Source organism: Anthonomus grandis, chromosome 3, assembly GCF_022605725.1.
Source record: "Anthonomus grandis grandis chromosome 3, icAntGran1.3, whole genome shotgun sequence".
Lineage (NCBI taxonomy): Eukaryota > Metazoa > Arthropoda > Insecta > Coleoptera > Curculionidae > Anthonomus > Anthonomus grandis.
The window spans coordinates 21138461-21144049 of NC_065548.1; the positions used below are offsets into that span (position 1 = coordinate 21138461).

The 5589-nt window shown below is 30.5% G+C and overlaps 2 non-coding genes across 2 annotated transcripts; both read right to left on the minus strand.

Moving 5' to 3' along the window:
• Positions 1–281: 281 nt before the first annotated feature.
• On the minus strand, positions 282–353 carry Trnae-uuc (transfer RNA glutamic acid (anticodon UUC)). Its single transcript has one exon. It is a non-coding gene; the product is annotated as a tRNA-Glu (tRNA).
• Positions 354–734: 381 nt separating this feature from the next.
• Trnae-cuc (transfer RNA glutamic acid (anticodon CUC)) lies at positions 735–806 on the minus strand. The gene has a single exon. It is a non-coding gene; the product is annotated as a tRNA-Glu (tRNA).
• Between the last annotated feature and the right edge of the window lie 4783 nt (positions 807–5589).

Consider the following 5589-nt stretch of genomic DNA (forward strand, 5'->3'; position numbering starts at 1 on the left):
ATGGTTGTCGAGAAAATTATATAGAAAGAAATAGACAATTTAATAGAGAAAAAAGGCAAAGAGTTTGCTCTGATGGGTTGCTAACTGGTGACTGTGATCAACATAAACTTACGAAAGTTAAGGCATTTCAAAAGTAACCAAGTATTTATTAAATAATTAATTGAAAAATAAAAATTTCATAAGTTTTCAAACATCTTTTACAACATTTCAATGACACCGTGTATCTACAGATATCTAAGACGGTATAAAAATTATTAAATTTGTAAAAAAACAAAAAGGTTTTCCGATACCGGGAATCGAACCCGAGCCTCCTGGGTGAAAGCCAGGTATCCTAGCCACTAGACCATATCGGATATGAACGGTTAATCCTAGATATCGAAGATGGTGTTAATATCTTATAATCTCATTCTTTTTATAAGAAGTCCTTGAACTAAATAAAGTTGAAACAATGTTCAAAGTTTAAATAAAACAAATTCTGAATATAATGCTTCAAGGCTGCTGCATATGTACTGTGCAATTCAAAAAAAACTATTACCCTTTTACACAATTTAAACTCAGACCTTATTCTTGAATTATTAATAACCTTGGTTATAAGTCTGAAGCAGTCAATTTGAATTTGTATTACCCTGTATATGCAACAAAAAAGAAATTTGCAAATTTCATAAATATTTCTCCTTGCTTCCAGTATTTGTCTCCAAATAAAGGATTTATTTCTTTTATGAAGTAAAAAGTAATTCCGATACCGGAAATCGAACCCGAGCCTCCTGGGTGAGAGCCAGGTATCCTAGCCACTAGACCATATCGGAGGTGTGGATTTAAGTAGAGAATATAGCAAATATGATTTTATTCTTTAATTTATTACATATTATGTAAATTATTTTACTGTATATATATAAAACAGTATTCAGATAATATATTGTCATATAAGGTAACTTGTGGGCTGTTAGGCTTTTGTCAGCACTATCAGCAGGGAAAATTGAGCTTTTATTTGATCCTGGTATATTCAAATATATTTTATTTTCTCAAATCATTACTAGGATTTTTAAGGTGTAACTTTGTGTTTAATTCCCCAGATTTATCTGGGAAACTGAAACATTGTTGGGTAGGTATATATATAATTTGTTATTTCTTAATTATTCCTGTGTTTCTCTAAAGATAGTTGTCTTCGTTTTTAGTGACTTATTGTGTTCTTTTTTGCAATATCAGAGAGTAAGTAAAGAATTAATTATTTCTTATAATTGTATTTCCAACTGCAAGTACCCAGGCCCTTTCCTGGGGTGTCAAGCGCCTGCGTGCATAATATATTTTGGCGCCCCTTATATATATTTTTAAAATAGTAATTAAAAATATTATGTATGCATATAGGTATTTAAAAATAATGTATTTTTATTAAAGTTAATTACATATGAGTAAACAGGTTATCAATTAATACTAATACAAAAAGTTATCAAATAGAAACAAATTCTAAGCAAAAATACCTATTAACTAATTTATAATATACATATAAAGCAAGGATATGAGAAACAAATACACATTACAATAAAATACGTCTGGCTTTTAAAGATGCAAACTCGTTTATCATTTCATTGTAATCAATGGCTTCACAAATCTGGTTTTCAATCGAGATAATTGCTAAATCCGATATTCGTTCTTGGGACATAGTTCTTAAATAATTTTTTATAATTTTTAATTTCGAGAAACTTCTTTCTCCCGACGCCACCGATATAGGTAAACACAAAAATATTCTAAGGGCTATAAATAAATTTGGAAACATTTTGGATTATTTTTGGTAATATAATTTAAAACGTTTATAGGTGAGTCTGCATCTGTTTTAGATTTAGGGTTTAGAGTTTTGTAAGAGACGATTTCATTATGCAGATCGATTCCATCAACGTCTTTATATATCTTTTCTTCTTTTTGAATTTGCAAAGCTATGTCTAAATCCATGCACGATAATCTTATTACTTCTGAATCTAAATTTTGAAAATTCCATAAAAACCCAAATAAATCATTAAGTTGAGAAATTTCCTCAAAACGTCTCAGTAAAGATTGAATTGTGGTATATAAAATTTGATAATAAAAATTTATTTTAAATTGTTGTTTTGGATCGAAAACAGTTTAATCAGTACTTTCATATGAAAACTGATTTTTGTTTTTTTTTTGTCGTACTAAGGGAAACACTGGCTCTACATCAATCTTGTGGGCTTCTACTACAGCTTCACTGATAAAAACATCAATCGATTATCTGACCGTTTTTCAGTAAAATAACTAATAACATTTTTGACTCCTTTATAACATTCATCCAAATTTAAATTTTGGAGCATTGGAAAAGCCGAACCGTTCCGATCGACCGTAGGACTAATTCCGCCTTCTCAAGGTGCCGCTATCGACTTAAAACCGAGGCGGTTGCTTTTGATAATATTCATTTTTTCCCGTTTTTGCAACTTGCAATAATCAATGTCTCCTTAAACTTATAAACATTGATATTGTTTTTCTTTTGAGTTCGATTATATAGATAATAGTAGTATTCTACATAATATAAGTCTCCTGCTTTTACGAAAATTATAATAAAAAATGGACTTTGCTTATGACAGACGTGTCGATGCGAGATCAAATGTGCGCCCCTAACTTTTGCCGCCTGCGTGCAGTGCATTCGCTGCATACCTGCCAGGGCCTGCAAGAAGTACCTATTTGAAATGTGGACATAAGCGACTGGGGTGATTTATTTGAGACTAAGTTAAATCTACTAAGTACGTCTTTTGGCAATTAGACTTTTCATCCTTGTCTATATCAACGGCTTGGCGGGAAATGAAATATGGAAATCAATAGTATTATAAGATTCTTTGTAAACTTATAATAGTATTATAAGTTTCTTGTTTTTCAATTTTATGCGGGATTTTTAAGTATATTATATACTATATAATCATGCCATTTTTCGTTTTATTTTATATTTAAATGGATACAGTATATGAACTTCTTGGTGACCATGTATAAAGCGTTTTTAAATATAACATACATTTAATTATGGAAACATGAAAAACAATGTATGGCAAGTCACGCTTAACTTTCCACAATTTCAAAAATTAACTCGCGGCTAGTAAAAGGTTAAGAATATCTATAGATAACCACCATACAGCTTCCATTTGTCACACTTTTTAAATCTAAAAGAAGATTTGCATAAGGCATTTTTTATTAGCCTTATTACAAAAAATAGATAAATAAAATTGCAATGAAAATAATTTCTATGAAATTTCCAATATTTGCTTAAATCTATATTATAACTTCAGATTATTTTTGGTACTATACTTATTGCATAAAAAATATAAAAAGCATAATTCTAGAAGTATAAAAATTTACAAAGTTCCTATATTAACGTATAGTAATGACTAAATATAATAAAAAAAACATTATATAGGACTTCCTTCTAATCTAGGAAAAATTACTTACTCTAGATAAGGAAAGGATTCATCTATTGTAATTAATTTCTTTATCTTTTCATTTTAACAATCTACAACGTCAATATAACTGCGATTTTTGATTAAAATCTCATACTTTTAATGTAAAAATTTAAAGAATTTTAATTCTAAAAATATTCTAAGGATATTTAATTCAAATCAAATTATTATTGCGCATATCTTCAAATCACACTGAGAGAACATTAACATCTACACTCAGCAGCATACATAATAGAGGCTTTAGCAATTCCTGACGAGTTTGTTGAAGGTTCTTAATCTTACATATGATTGTATACATTATATGAATAGGCCAGTATTTTTTCATAATTATAATTTTATATAAATAATTTTTAATGAAGGTAAAGATAATTATTTAAGTCAGTTTCTTAATAAACAATGTTTAATTGCAAAGTAATCCTGGAGTAGTTTGGAATACCTCATTAGGAAATTTAATGGCCTAAGTAGTGGCTTACGACGCTTTACTAAAGCACTGGAAAGTTCAAAACCGCCAACAGGCATAACCTGCAATAGCAACAGACAGTTTTTACTTGGCAAAATCACTGGGCCAAGATTTTCATATATCAAGGCTTTACTTTTGGTCCATCCTCTGCCTACTTGGCTCTCTGTTAATGTCGATAAAGCTGTAAATCGAGCAATTCATTATTCTTAAAATGAATGAACTCATCTGCCCAGATAATCATAGTGTATTATTTGGTCGTAAACTACTTAGGCCATTTGGCATTACTTATGGTAATTTTGTAAAAGTTATCAGTTAAGTGTCAGTATCACCTATAAATCGCGCTTTTACACGCTGTAAGGAAAAACATAATATCGAAGGTTTATTAAAAAGTTTTCAGTGCAGGCCCGTCACCGAAAACCTGATGGTCATATTCATTGATGGTAAAATTATTGTTAAAGTGAACTGGATCATTAAATTCGATTCGTAGGTGGGTGGCATTGCAATGACGAAGTAATTCTTTATAGCGCAGGCCCACCAAATGGTAAGATAGTGGATTAAGACTATAAGGCAAATTTTTCCAATAACGTTGTGGTGTATGTAGGTGGCTCATGTCATCTGGACCGAAAGGTGGAAAGTTACCGTCAATTATCCAATACTCTTATCACTAAGCAACCACTTTGCTGTCATTGATGTGTTTACTAGGTTGGATTATAGATAGGTATGTATAGGATCTTCTAGCAATAACTAAAAATGTTATTTTATAGCTCAAATAATTTTCAATTGATATGTGTTTACGTTATACTTCTTAAGGAGTATGGAAAAGATGATACAGTAAAATTTTGCCCAGAGGGTAAAAACACAAAATCAGCATTGTCACTTTTTTGAACTTTTTCTCTCTTTCTAGAATTTTTATAAAGCTAGACAGATTAAGTATATTGTCAAATATGCAATACCGCTATTCTCAAAACCAAAATATAAAACGCATTGGCTTTTTTTAGGGCCTAAACAATTTCCCTTTAATTTCTCCTTTGTTCCACACCAGGTAGTTTATACCTTAATTTCAAAAATCCATAATTTTTGCATTTCTTAAGGTGCAGCAAATCTCGCTGTGAAAGGTGTGGCATCTGACTCACATAAAGTCATCAAAATTCAGCGCCTTTCGTCCCTCATTACGTAACATACATTTAAGACAGCGGAACCAGCATATATTAACTATTAATAACAACTATGGGATGCATAAAAAACGGATTTTATATAAAATTTATTGAGAAATTCATAATGGATTAACCGTAAGGCGTTTTTCGACACTTTTGCGGATTTAATTTGAGATGTTAAATTCAGGGAGCTGGCAGTTCCGCCTACACGGCGTGTCCGTCACCGCATCAGGAGCTGCTGAAAGTGTTAAACACGGCTCTTATCTTGATGGTATTCTTAATTAAGCATATTAAACGCTGGCTTTAAGTGAAATTTATAACATCTTTGGTCCAGCCTTGTTTGCTTTAAAAAAAAAAACAACTTGGTAAAAGAAAATAGTTAACTATGCCACCGCAATTAAATATATTGAGTAAAAGTCAAAGAAATAGTTAAGTACTTTTCATTTAACCCTTATTAGTTAAAATTGTCTGTGTTGTTTTTTTTATTTGCTAGCACCTTACAAAATTATTATTTTATTGC